Genomic DNA, 15123 nt, shown 5'->3' on the forward strand with positions numbered 1-15123 from the left:
ATATATGTGTATACATATACACATATTTTTCAGTTAGGTGGTGAGGTATATAGAGTGCTGGGCCTGGAATCAAGAAGACTCATATTTTTGAGTTCAAATCTGACCTCAGACACTTCCTAGTTGTATGATCCTGGACAAGTTGCTTAACACTATTTGCCTTAGTTTCCTCATCTATAAAATGAATTGAAGAAGGAAATGACAAATTGCTTCAGTATCTTGCCAAGAGAACTCACAAGATCATGAAGAATCAGACACTGAAAACAAGTGAACAACAAGTGTGTGTGTGTGTGTGTACATATATAAGTATGTATGTATATATATGTAACATATATATATATACACACCCATATATGTGTACATGTAGTTATATAATATATGTATAATGTACACAAACATATAATAAATAATTCGAGAAGGGAAGATATGAGAAATTGGAGGAAACAGTTAAGACTTCATGTAGAAGGTGATGCTTGAGTGGAGTCTCGAAGAAAACTAAGTATTCTAAGACATAAAATCAGAGAGTATGTTGGTAAAGGTTTAACATCCAGCTCTTTAGTAGAAAAAAATAATAATATATGTTCAATGCAATTTTAAATGTAATCTTCATTAACATTCCTTCCATCACTTTGATAAGTCTAGAAATCAATAAAACAGTAAACCTAGGTCTGTTCTATAGCCATCTGTTATTTTCTGTGATATAAGTGATCACACCAAAAATTTAATAATCATCTTTAGCTAGTTCAAGCTGACTTTAGGACATCCCTGCTTGAGTCATAGGATCTAGCTGAAAGGGACCTTAGAGATCATTTAATTGAACACCTCCATTTTTTTTTCCAAATCTCATTAAGTCTTTTTCCAGAGATGGAAATCTTCAACTCCTTCCTGTGGTCCTGCTGTGTTATAGTCTCTAGTCTTCTCACTATTCTGGTTTTCTTTTTCTTGATCTGGTACAATTTGTCACTATCCTTCCTCAAAGAATTTCATGAAGGTCAAAACTAACTGGCTGTTCTCTGAAGGGCTCTGATAAACAGCACTGACAAGTATGTGGAGCTAATATTTCGTTTGTCTGCCTTTCATATGCTCATCTAGCCTAACTCCTTTGTTTTCTTGAGGAGAGAATCAAAGTCTTTAGGGATAAGTAAACAGGTCAGATAGGTATACTGGTATTAGATATTACAAAGGAGAACTTAGAATTTGAACCCAGGCCCTGAATTTAACATTATTTCTCCTATAGAATTTAAACTATCTATTTCACTAGGACTTCTGAACTCTAAAAATATGAGTCTTTTGTTCAAAACTGATGGATAATATTATGGAAACAGATTTAGAAAAACCATGAAAAGGCAAGGAAGTAGGAGAAGCTAGGTGTAAGACTGAGCACCATCTCTGGAGTCAGAAGGACCTGTGTGCAAATCCAGCCTCAGACATTTAACACTCACTCTGTGACCCTGGATAAGTCATTTAAGCCCAATTGCCTTGTCAAAAAAAAAAAAAAAAGTCACTGGAACCAGTGAAGTGGTAAACAGTTATCAAGTTCTTGCTATGGGCCTGGAACTATATTAGGTACTAGAGGTTAAAAAAAATAAATAAAAAAGAAAGAAAAGAAAAAATTGTATCGGGGAAAACAAAATGTTTCCCTAAATGCAATAGGAAAAATATTTGAATTGTCATGGTTAGAGAACCAATTTTAACAAACATTTTTGTCTTTGTATCCTGGATAACTCAGTGCTTCATACATAGTAGGAGCTTTAATAAATTCTTATTGGGTTGAAAGGAATTGAACTTCTCTAAGATTTTTGGGGAGAGGCTGGGGAGAAGGGGAAGGAAAAGAATATATGTTTGTTTTTATTTCTTTGATTCTCTCAAAGCAGCCTGACTTTCTGGTCAGTAATGAGTGCTACAGCATGGTATACCTGATGCCAGATTGGATGCTGTTTCTGATTTGTGACTTTATTATCAGTTTGCGGTCACATCATTCTGTAATTAGCCACTTCAGAATCAGACATTGCTGGCAAATGTTTCAATTTATTTCTAAATAAATGCTGGGCAGAATCCCATAAGAAGGACAGAGACAGAAGTCAGGCTGTACCCAGAACCAGATGCAACTGGGAAAATTTCTCTGTGGAACAAAATTTTCTCCCATTAACTACTGATGGATGTGATAAAAAGCCTTCTTTCTGTTACCAATCACCAGGAAGGAGTGAGTGAGCCCACCCGCCAGCCCTTCAATATTATTTTATATAATTTGTGGGGGTATATGGAACACATTCAGTTTCGTTTCATACAGAAACCCCCTCCCCATTATTTCTTCCTGTGGCAAATATTATAAATAGGCCCCCCTCTCCTTATCTGATCCTTCCCTAAATGTTTTTCATTTGAAAACCACAGTTAATTTTAGATAGTTGTCACAGATAATCTCAAATTTGTGTGTATTGTATGCCCCAGTTCTAAGAAAAACATGCCATTTCTGAAAGTTTCTGCCTTGACCTTTTCTCTAGTGCCAGGGCCAGAACTCACTCCTTTCTCTTGCTTTTGTCCAAGGAATCTCCTAGTAGTACAATGGCCTTGCTGGCTTCCATTTTCCCAAATAGATAAAGTTTATCCATTCTCTTCTGTTTCCTCTCCTCTATGTTTCCAAATTGTATAGTTAGGCCTAAAGGGATTGCCTTGTCTAAAAAAGGTTAGAGAGCAAAGGTGTGGTTTTATGACTGGGGACTCCTGCAGTTTCACATTGACAAATCTGCCTCTTCTTTCCCTCAGGAGGTTGGGCTCCCACCCTACTTCCAACAACTTCTGGAAAGGTAGTACAAAGAGGAGGGGGAAAAACAGGCTGTTTTCTGAGCCTAAGCCACATTTCTTTTGGCCATGGTTAAAAGGTAAAAGAACATTCTAATTCTAAGCTTGGAGGGGGGATGAAGAAAAAAGATTTTTGGATGTTTTTTTTTTTTTTTTTTCCAGGAAGGTATGCAAAAGGATCATATTCTAGGAGTACTCAAAGGTTTTAGGAGAGGATATATTTGGGGAGGACCAGCTCTCCTTCCCTGCTCTGACTTTCCCTTTCTTCTATCCCCTTTCTATCCCTCCTTTTTCCTTCTCTTTCTCCTCCACAATTCCTCATGACAGATAGTACAGGCATTTTTATTCCCATTTTCCACATGAGGAATCAGCAGGGGAAAGGGATTTGCCCCAAATCTGTGGGAAGAGCCAGGGCTAGATTTACAGTCTTCTTCCTCAAAACCCAGAGCCTTGTATAGGATACCACATTGCCTTCTTCACTCAGAAGGTGGTTGATGGGTAGACAATTCTGGGAATAACAGAAAAGGGAGGAGCTCTGTGGCAAAGCTGAACTTAGTGAAGAAGGATCTTGCCCAAGTAGATCTTTAATACCTCTGCCAAACGTTTACTATGAATACTAGGGTATGGGCAAGATCCTATGCTCATTCTTGTCCCCCATACCAGGAATTCACTCTTGCCTTCCTACTGCTTCTTAGAATCTTAGGTTCATGGAAGCACAACGAGAAGGCACTTTAGAAGTCATCAAGTCCATTTCAGGCTACAGAAGAGGAAATTCTGTCATAGAGAGCTTAAATCCCTGTCTTCTTGTTCAAGAGCCACCTCACATGGGAAACCTAACCCAATTATTTTAGTTGTCTGGGCTCTCTCCTTTCAAGTTACTACTCTTATGTGGATTTGTATAATATTGTTTTCTCTATTAAAATGGAATCACTTTGAAGGTAGGAGCAATTTTTTACTTTTCTTTGTTTCCCCTTGCCTCCAGTGGCTGACATGACATCTGTACATAGTAAGATGACAACAAAGACTTATTCAGTTATATTAGGTTGGAAGGATTTCAAATATTAGAACATATCTGCAAGAGTCCTTGCATTTTAGTTTAGTATAAGATCCTAGGATGAAGAATTGAAGACGCTTTCAACATGATTTAATTCTTAACCTGGGGTCCATAGATAGATTTTGAGAGGTTCCTAAGTTTGGAGAAGGGAAAAACACATCAGTGCTTTTATTAACATCTAACTGAAACTTCCTTCAGTTGTGAATGTAAGCACCAGTATGTATGGATCCATATGTTTCACCATGACTGCCATATGTGACATAAGAATTAAGAACCTTTGATTTAGTGCAATCACTTTATTTTACATATGAAGAAACTGATTACTTTGGAATTATGCAAAGGTCGGTGTGGTAAAGAGGAAATAAATGGGAAAGTTAGAAGACATTTCAATAGTCATAAAAACATGGGGTCCAAGATCCAGATCTGAAAGGAACCATAGAGAACATTGAGTTAAAGTCTTTTATTTTTACAGATAAGGAAACTGAAGTATATAGAGAGGTCACACAATAAATTCTTAAGGCAGGATTTGAACTCTGATTTTTGACAGGCAAGTGGTATTGAGGATTTTGCCCTTCACTGAAGCCACTCTAGAGTGGTAACAGTGAGAAAAGAGGAGAAGAATATGAAAGGAACCCTAGTAAATGATTGGATATGAAAGGTTAGGTACAGAGGAAAGTCAAATGCCAAGATTTTGAATATAAGAAACCAAGTGCATGTGTATGTCATGAATAGTCAAATCAGAAGATGAGATGTTCAGAGAGAAAGATTATAACCTTAATTTTGGATAGGTAGAATTTGAGATTGCAGTGGGATATCTAAAGAGAACTATCCTGCTATAATTAAAGATATGGATGGATCTTTTAAAAGATGTGGGAAGTGGTGCTAGAGATCTGAAAATTCTCTGAACAGAGATGTTAACTGAAGCTGGGGGAAAGAAAGAAAGAAAGAAAGAAAGAAAGAAAGAAAGAAAGAAAGAAAGAAAGAAAGAAAGAAAGAAAGAAAGAAAGAAAGAAAGAAAGAAAGAAAGAAGGAAGGAAGGAAGGAAGGAAGGAAGGAAGGAAGGAAGGAAGGAAGGAAGAAGGAAGGAAGAAGGAAGAAGGAAGGAAGGAAGGGAGGAAAGAAAGGAAGAAGGGAGGAAAGAAGGGAGGAAGGAAAGAAAGAAAGAAAGGAGGAAGGAAGGAGAAAGAAAGAAAGGGAGGAAGGAAGGAAGGAGAAAGAAAGAAAGGGAGGAAGGAAGGAAGGAAGGAGAAAGAAAGAAAGAAAGGGAGGAAGGAAAGAAAGAAATAAAGGGAGGAAGGAAGGAGAAAAAGAAAGGAAGGAAGGAAGGAAAAAAGAAAGAAAGAAAGGGAGGAAGTGAGGAAGGAAAAAAGAAAGAAAAAAGGAAGGAAATTAAAAGAAAGACAAAAAACAAAATATCTCAGAGATGAAAGCAACAGAAAAGTTTAGTAGAACTGCTGATCTATCATGAGCTAAAATGAAGTCCAAGAGAAAGAAGACTAAAAACAAAATGGTGGAAACAGAAACCACATTATGAGAGCCTGCGCAAAGAGCAAAAGTATGGGTAGTATATGAAGACAACTTTTTCAAGGCTCACAGAATCAACAGTTTTTAAACTGGAAGAAGCTGTTTAATCTTACCACCAACAGAATGAAAACTTCCTCTACAAAATCTAGGATCATCTGACTCTTTGTTGAAAGATATAGCTAAATTATACAATGGATGACCATGTAGTCAAGAGAATCTGAGTTCAAATCAATTCCAGATACTTACTAGCTGTTATGTAATCCAGGGCAAATCACTTAACCCTGATTACCTCAAAAATAACATTACAACAACAAAATACATAGAGATAGAAATAACACAAGATAAAAGATAAAAAAAAAAGAGAGAGAGAGACAAAAGATAAAATCCACCATCTCTGGAAACAGCCTATTCCACTTTGGGATGGCCTTAATTCTATATAACAAATCTAAATTTGATTCATCATTATTTCTTCCTGTTATTTTTGGTTCTGACAACTAGAACTAAGCTAAATAATTCAAATCCTTCTTTACATGATAATCATTAAAGAGAAGACTTTTCTAATCTACTCCTTTAAGTGATCTTTATATTATGTAATCTTAAAGCCTTTATCCCAATTATATAATCTCAAAACTTTCACCATTCCATTTGGCTTTCTCCATATATATTTTGGATTATCCTTTCTGAAATGCACTGCCCAGAAAAGACTAGAATGATTCCAGATGTGGAATGATGGAGACAACATATAGAAAGTTTGTCATTTATCACCTTCTTATCCTAAGTACTTTCCCTCTCTTAATGCAACCCAAGATTATACACTACAGACTCACAAAACAACTATAGTTCACTAAACCTCTTAGGATTTTTTTTTCTGAGGCAATTAGGATTAAGTGACTTGCCCAGGGTCACACAGCTAGGAAGTGTTAAGTGTCTGAGGCCATTTGAACTCAGGTCCTCCTGATTTCAGGCCTGGTGCTCTATCCACTGCACTACCTAGCTTCCCCAACTTTTTTCCCTTGAGTTATTGTTTAGATCTTGTTCCTGTGACAATGATTTTTTGAACCAAAGTTGAGTTTACATTTGTCTCTATTAAATTGTATCCTATTATGGTAGATATAGTAGATATAGCCTACTGTTCTAGCCCATTGAGATATTTTTTAATCCTTACCATCATATAATGCATTTGCTCTCCCACAAAGTTTTTGTATTTATCTACAAATTCAACAAGCACAATATTTATATCTTTACTGAAAACATCAATAAATAACACAGGGCCAAACATAAGTACTCCTCACTAATGGAGACCTTGCAAGTTGACATCAAAGGCACAATGACCACTCTTTGAATTGGCCATTTAATCAGTTCCAAAGTCATTTCACAGCACTAACCTCTAGATCTTTCATCTCTCTAGCTATTCCACAAGAATAGCACAAAAGACTTTATCAAATACCTTGCTAAAATCTAAATAACCTATATCTAAACCAAATCTAGCATTCCTCTTATCTACAAGTTTAGTGACAACAAGGAAAAAGGAAATAAGGTTGTTCTGGCACGACCTGTTTCTGATGAAACCAGGCTGACTCTTTGTGGTCACCACTTCCTCTTCTAAATGTTCACTAATCATACTTTTAATACTATGTTCTAGAATTCTGCCAGGAATATAAGACTTGCTCACTGGCCTATGGTTTTATTCCTTTCTTTTTCTTGAAAATTAGGACATTTGCTCCGCTTCAGTCCAATTATATCTTTCTTGTTTTTCACAGTCTGAGATCATTGCCATTGTCTCAGTCATAACATCTTCTACTTCTTAAAATATTAGTTATGTAACTCTGAACCAGTAACTTAACCTCTCTCTGCCTCAGTTTACTCAACTATGAAATAGGGATCATCATAATACCTACTTCCCAAGTTTTGGGGAGGATTAATAAGATAATATCTGTAAAAGCTTTAATATAGTACCTGGTGCAGAGTAGGTGCTATATAAGAACTTGTTCCCTTCTCTTTCTCTTACCTGAAGATGTTATTCAACTGAAGGTAGTTTACCAAACACATCCCAATTCTCCCTTCTTGGGTATCATCTCCCTATTAGCCATTTTTTGCCTTGTCCTTTTCTGTGCAAAAATGACACATAGAGTCAGAAGCAAAATAAGAGTTGAATAATTTAATAATGAATTCTATTATAGTGAACCGAAGTGCTATGTGGTAAATAGGACATTAAAAGGGCATCCAGGACAGGATAGTATAGGTTTTTGTCTTGAAATAGGTTCAATAATTCAGAGAAAACCAAATAATTTTTCTGTACTTGGTTTACTTCTCTCAAAATATGGATAATCAATTAGAAGAGAAGTGTGGTTTAGGGATCCAGGTCTGAGGTCAAAAAATTAGAGTTCAAATCCTATTGACTCTAGGCAAATTATTTGATTTTTCTGTGCCTCAGTTTTCTGTTCTGTAAGATAAGAGGGGTTGTACTAAATCAACGATCCCCTGATCCTATAGGATTCAAAAAGTAGGCTTTCATAATTCTACAGAAGGGAATCTTTTGAAGGTTTACATGTGGAGGAGAATTCAGAAATAGTATAATATTTGTCCCAACTAAGCCATTCTGGTGGTAATCAGTGGGCTGGACCTTCCCTGGGGCTATATGAATGAAAGAAATGCCTGTGTGATAGACACAAAGTGTCTTAGTATGAGCTACCTTTTGCCTGGCATTTGCCTTTGCCAGGTAGAAAGGTGGGAAGGAACGTTGGAAATTTATGTACTTAGCTAGTAAAAAGGAGACTTGATGTCCTTTTTCTTTTATAATTAGACATTTGGTTATAGCCACAATGTCTCAAATCTCCTAGTGAGGTTTTAAGCTTTAACAACTTAAAACTTCACTAAGACTTTTAGGACATGTTGCTCTCCCTTCATATGCTGAATTTATTTAGAAGATGATTCTAGATATTTTCAATTGTTGGGTTTCCTCTTTGAAGATTCTCCTCTTCTTCCTTTTGCCCATATGCTTTCTATTTGTGGTCAAAGAGATAAATTGCCTACTTTTTTTTTCTTATTTGAAGAGAAAGAAGACAAAAAAAAATGCTATCTAAATCAGAACTATTCTGCCTGACAAGATTAGAAAAAAAGGAGGGAAAGGGACCCACATGTGCAAAAATGTTTGTGGCAGCCCCTTTTGTAGAGGCAAGAAACTGGAAACTGAGTGGATGCCCATCAGTTGGAGAATGGCTGAATAAGTTATGGTATATGAATGTTATGGAATATTATTGTTCTGTAAGGAATGACCAGCAGGATGATCTCAGAGAAGCCTGGAGAGACTCACATGAACTGATGCTAAGTGAAATGAGCAGAAACAGGAGATCATTATACACGGCAACAAAAAGACTATATGATGATCAGTTCTGATGGACGTGACTTTCTTCAACAATGAGATGATTCAGACAAGTTTCAATTGTTCAGTGATCAAGAGAGCCATCTACACCCCAAGAAAGAACTGTGGGAACTGAGTTTGATTCACAACATGGCATTCTCACTCTCTCTGTTGTTGTTTGCTTGCATTTTATTTTGCTTCTCTTTTTTTTTTTTCTGGTTTGACTTGATTTTTCTTGTGCAGAAAGAGAGTTGTGGAAATATGTGTGCATATATTGGATTTAACATATATTTCTACCATATTTAACATATATTGGACTACTTGTTATCTAGGGGAAGGCATGGGGGAAGGGGGGGAAATTGGAACACATGATTTTTTAAGAAAGGGCTAATGTTGAAGAATTGTCCATGGGTATGTTTTGAAAAATAAAAAGCTTTAATAAAGAAAAAAAGAATTATTATGCTTGATAGCAACTTTGGGACAAGGTGGAGGTAGGAAGAGCAAAGGTGATACTTTTTAGCTAAAGCAGAACCAAGTAAGACAGACATAACTCTCTATACTCAGCAAAATGGATTCCAGTCAGGACAGGCCTTGGTCAGAGCTTGGCCCAAGGTTTTCTTCCAGTGCAATATGAGATCTCAGGACTTGATAGAAAAGAAAATGGTATATTCCATTCTCTATTGTCCATGCCAATGGAAAAAAAACAAAAAACAAAAAACTCAGATACATAAGGAGTCTGTCTTACGTGGTTTGATTTTGGACAATTCTAATTATTCCTAATTATCTCTTGAACCATAAATCCCCAAATTTGGAATTTTAGACCATCTAGCCAATATAATAAAAGTGATTCTCAAACTTTTTTGTTTCAGGAACACCTTGAGGACCTCTGGAAAACAAATTAAGAGTCACTGATATAGTGGATAGAGTGCTGGATTTGGAATCAAGAACACTTGAGTTTAAATCCCACCATGGATACTTATGTAAAAAAGTGAACCCCATGCAAGTCCCTCTTGGTAGCTCATTTTTTTATTTGTAAAATCAGGGGGTTGAACTTACTAGTTTTTAAAGGCCTTAAATTTTCTAAAATATTCCTAGAAAGGATAATATGTTATGAATTCTGGAGTCAGAGTCAAAAGAGCCTAGATGAAAACTCCAAATCCATCACCTAGGAATGTTGTGATTTTGACAAGAAAGTTCCTTAACTTTTCGTGGCCTAGGTTTTCTCATCTAGAAAATGAGGGACTTGAACAATACAACCTCTAAAGGACCTTCCAATTCAAAATCCCCTGATTCTGTTGTGCTATAAATAAATGATGGTTTATGTGTTAGTGACTGAACACTGGCCGGAGAATCGTGGACTTGGAGGCCACCAACCTAAGTTGGAAGTAGTCTTCTCTTTTTGCATCATTGTCTATGTCTCTGAGCTTCAGTTTTTTCTTCTGTAAAAGAAGTGGATTGGAATCAGTAATCTCTAAAGTCCCTCTGAGCTCTAAATCCTATGATCCTTCTTCAGCTGGCTAGAACATTTCTGGAAAATTGTGTTTAATTCCATGGATGAGTCATCTCACTTTTCTAGGCTTCAGTTTTATCATCTGTGACAGGAGAGAGTTGTACTACCTAGTCCCTGAAATAGGTTCGCATTTTAAAGCCTCTGATCTTGGGATTACACTTCCCTTTGCAATGGAATCCCTGAATTGGGACCAAAGCTTGTCTGTTCCACCATTTGGTCATTTTCCCTTCCCACTGTTTAGAGAGATTGGGACTTATTCATCCAGTCATGACTTGAAGTTCTACATTGTTTCTAGGGACTAGTTCATTGAGTTGTAGAACTATAATTGAAAGAGAGGAAAATGAAAAGTAGATTTATTACAGGGTCAGGATAAGGCAGATAAAAAGAAAAAGATAGAGACAAAGATACATAAGAGGAGAAGAAGCAGAAACACACACACACATAGAGAGAGAGAGAGAGAGAGAGAGAGAGAGAGAGAGAGAGAGAGAGAGGAGAGAGAGAGAGAGAGAGAGAGAGAGAAAGAGAGAGAGAGAGAGACAGAGACACAGACACAGAGAGAGAGAGAGACAGAGACACAGAGACACAGAGAAACACACAGAGACGGGGGGAGGGGACACAAAGACAGAGACAGAGAGACACATAGAGACAAAGACACAAAGAAATAAAGAGACAGAGACACAGAGAGACACACAGAAAGAGATAGAGATAGATAGAGATGAAAGACAGAGAATATTCTTTTTTATTAAAGCTTTTTATTTTCAAAATACATACCTAGATAATTTTTGACATTCACCCCACAAGACCCTGTGTTCTAATTTTTCCCTCCCTTTTCCCACCACCCCGTAGTTAGCAAGTGATTGAATATATGTTAAACATGTACAGTTCTTCTATACATATTTCCACAAATACCATGCTGCACAAGAAAATTCAGATCAAAAAGGAAAAAAAAAATAAGAAAGAAAACAAAATACAAGCAAACAACAAAAAGAGTGAAAATACTATGTTGTGATCCACACTCAGTATCCACAGTCTCAAGAAAGAATACTTTTGCTCAAGGAAATTGGGAATAAGATGGGAAATATGGAAAAACAACACTCAACTGACTTAACCTGATTAACTATTTAAAAATGTTTAGGGGAAATGGTCAAACATTTAACCGCTTCCTAGAATTGAAGGACCAGGTCAAAGGTAGCATTTTATTAAGTCTTTTCTTCAGGCTTAGAAACCCCTGAGATCTTGAGGCTTGAGTATCTTTCTAATAGGATGGGGAGATAAGGAAAGACAGTTCTTAGGTGAGTAGCTAAGATTTTGGGGTGACTAACAGTTCTGAAAAAAAGCTGTTGAGCTGCTTCTTGCTACAAGCACCTTTCTGAGTGACAGGTAGCTTTTACTCAGGGCATTCCAGAAACCATAGGGATTAGTATTTAAAGACCATCTAGTTGAACTGTCTTTCAGAAGAAAGGAAAAATCACTTGCCATGCATTTTTCAGGTAGTAAGCAACAGAGCTGAGATTTGAATCCAGCCCTCTTGATACCAAATCTTTCTTCACTGTATCCTGGGAGCAATTTAGTATAATGGATAAACGGCCATGAATGAGACCAGGACTCCCTAGATTCAAATTCTACTTCTGAGACTTCCTAGCTGGGTTATCCTGGTCAAGTTCCTTAACTTCTTAATCTTTGTATATAAAATGGTATTAATAATACCTGTAGCCCCTACTTTTGTTGTCAGATTGGTGAGCCTCAAAAGAGATAATTTAGGGGCAGCTAGTTGGTGCAGTAAATAGAGCACCAGCCATGAAGTCAGGAGGACCTGAGTTTAAATCTGACCTCAGACACTTAAAGCTTTTTGGCTTTGTGACCCTGGGCAAGTCACTTAAGTCCAATTGCCTCAGAAAAGAAAAAATAAAAGAAAGAGAGCTAATTTGTGGAAAGCATTTTGAGAACTCCTAACTGACTATCAGATGTGATTATCAGGGGACTCATTATCTTTATCTTGACTGGTGCTTGATGGGAATAAAGAAATACTCATCTCTGGCTGATTCTTTATCTTATTATTTTTTTTATTTTATTTTATTTTGGTAGCCCAAATAGTGGTCTTGTTGTCCCAGTCACCCACCCCAACCTCCAAAGAATGACCATGGTGAAGAATCCTTGAACGGTGACACTTTCACCTCTCTGTATTGTACCCTGTGACCCTCGTACCACTGGTCTATTAACAGAGCTCCCAACCAGGTGACTTCTGGCCAAAGCCCAGCAGAGTCCAAAGTGATTTGGGATTCAGTGTCCTGAACGAGCCACAGATTAGCTAGTAATCAGCTAGTGATTAGCAGGCTGAGGTCACTTGGAGTTCAGTTCTTATTGTTCCTTGTAAGAATTCTGGAATGTTTGTGAGGATGCTATCCATTGTAAAGCCTGATCCAGAGAGATTTGATTAAGAAGAAAAATCTTCTTGTGCTTTCTTCCCCACCCCCAAAAAAGATTGAGCACGTCCACACTCAGGAGGTCCACGGTGTGTGCACAGAGCTCTTGGCCAGTTAAAAGAAAAATACTGTGGATAAGCTTGGAAATCACTTAATCAGTAAACATTTATCAAGCACCTACTACACATCAGACATTGTGCTAAATGTGGGGGATATTAAAAAGAGGCAGAAGACTGTCTCTAGTCTCAATCTCTTATAATCTCATGGGCAAGTAGGAAAAATGATGGATTAAATGAACGGAGACCTCAAATTACTAAGATTAAAAACTAAGGAGCTTCAGAATGCAAACCCCACTATCTATTAAGAATCTTCTCTATAGAATTACTGGAAAATGGTCATCCAGTGTCTAGTTGAAGACCTTGAGTTATGGGGAGATCAGTACCTTTCAAAGTATCCCATTCCTCTATCTTTGGATAACTCTGATTGCGGGAAGGGTTTCCTCCATTTCTATCCTATCCTCCCATCTTTTATATCTCTTCAATTCCTATACATTTCTTTCAGTCTTAGCCCCTGGGGCAAATAATCCCAGTCTAATCTTCCTTCCATATGACAGTTCTCATAGTTAAGGAAAACAATTTATTCCTCCTTGAAGTCTTCTCCTTCCATTCTAAATATTTCCAATTCCTCCAATAACCCATGGGCTGAGTATCAACTCTCACCCATCATTTCTAAAACAGGCATGTGCCAGTTTGCTAAGAACCTTCTTAGAACACAACTCTCAGAACTAAGTATCATCCTCTAGAAGTGGTGTGAATAGAGCAGGGGCTGCTAACTTGCTGTATGACAGCAGGAAAAGTTCTCCCTGGGCCTCAGTTTCCCCATATATAAAAGTAAAGGATGGCTCTAGATCAGGGATTTTTGATAACTGCTTTAAATATACTTGCTTTCCTTGGTAATCTTAGGCATTTTATTTTATGCATTTAAAAACATTATCTTGAGGAATCCATTTATTTCACTTGATAGCCAAAGAGGTACATAGCCTCAAAATATTATGGACCCCTAAATTAGATTCAGTTCCTTAGCTAGAATCTCAGTTTTATCCCATAGTTCCATATCAGTTTTTTTCAGTATTCCAAACTATAAGAAAGTCACATTGAACCAATAATCATGTTCAGCCACCTGATTACAAGATAGTTCAATTCATGGTGGGAAGGGGGAGAGATTCCAAGAGATTCCTGACCTTGGCTGACTGAGAGTTATTTCAAGTTTATATTTTGCTTGTTTGTCTACTGTTCTAAGAAGTAAGAATATCTTATGACTCATCAGTGCTTTGTGCATTACAAACTGTTTCTTTATGATATCTTTGTAAAATTATTTCTATTCCCAATTTACATTTAGGAAAATTGAGGGCAGAAAATTGAAATTATCTGTCTATGGATGTGTGACAATTTTAATGTGAACCTAAATCTGATGATTATGACTGCCTTATAAAGGCATAGTATGATTTCTACCATTGGGAATTCTGCACCTTTAAAATGGGCATGTTGGATTCTTGTAGCAGTTAGGATGGACTAGTGGGGAAATGAAAAGAGGAATTTTTTTTTTTGAGGCAATTGGGGTTAAGTGCCCAGGGTCACACAGCTAGGAAATGTTAAGTGTCTGAGGCTAGATTTGAACTCAGGTCCTCCTGAGGCTGGCATTCTATCCACTGTGCCATTTAACTGCCCCTGAGAAGAGGAATTTTTTGGATAGTTGGATATGGGACAAAGAAAGACCCTTTCAATAGGGATAGGTTGAAAAGGAACTATTGAAAACAATGCTGTAGTCTTATCAGACTCTGAAAGCTAATGAGTAAGTTGGCAGAAATCTAAAATGGTCATGGGTCAGATGTATTTTCTACCTTTAACATGTCCTTCTGTTCATCCTATTTATCTTGCTTAAAATGTCTCTCTTCTCTGCTTATCTAAGTTCTGCTCTTCCTTCAAGGTTCAACTGGTATTATATAAAAGAGTAGGTTAGCATTACCTTCACTGAGATTGGAAGAAAGGTTAGTAACTTTTAATACACACACTTGTGGGTAAGAATTGCCACCAACTCTGTGGCATTTAACTAAGTTTTCTTCTGGTTTGCTCTAAAGCAATGAAATTAAAAGAATAAGCATAGGCTAAGAAGAAGCAAAATTAGCCATATTTGCATGTGATACAATGGTTTATTTAGAAAATCCTAGAGAGTCAATGAAAAAATTAATCAAAACAATTAGTGACAGGGTAAAATAGCAGGATGCAAAATTAAAAAAAAAATCAACAGCTGTTCTCTCTGTTACTAACAAAACCCAGCAGGAGAGTGGAAAAAGAAATTCCATTAGAAATAACTACAAAATGCATAAAATATCTGGGCTAAATCTACGAAGACATACTGGGTACTTACATGAATATGTAACACCCCCTCTGGATCT

The 15123-nt window shown here is 36.9% G+C and overlaps 1 non-coding gene across 1 annotated transcript; it reads left to right on the forward strand.

The window, feature by feature from the left end:
- Positions 1-14663: 14663 nt before the first annotated feature.
- On the forward strand, positions 14664-14789 carry LOC127552697 (U6atac minor spliceosomal RNA). The gene has a single exon (XR_007951550.1). It is a non-coding gene; the product is annotated as a U6atac minor spliceosomal RNA (small nuclear RNA).
- Positions 14790-15123: the final 334 nt, after the last annotated feature.

Source organism: Antechinus flavipes, chromosome 2 (genome assembly GCF_016432865.1).
Source record: "Antechinus flavipes isolate AdamAnt ecotype Samford, QLD, Australia chromosome 2, AdamAnt_v2, whole genome shotgun sequence".
Classification (NCBI taxonomy): domain Eukaryota; kingdom Metazoa; phylum Chordata; class Mammalia; order Dasyuromorphia; family Dasyuridae; genus Antechinus; species Antechinus flavipes.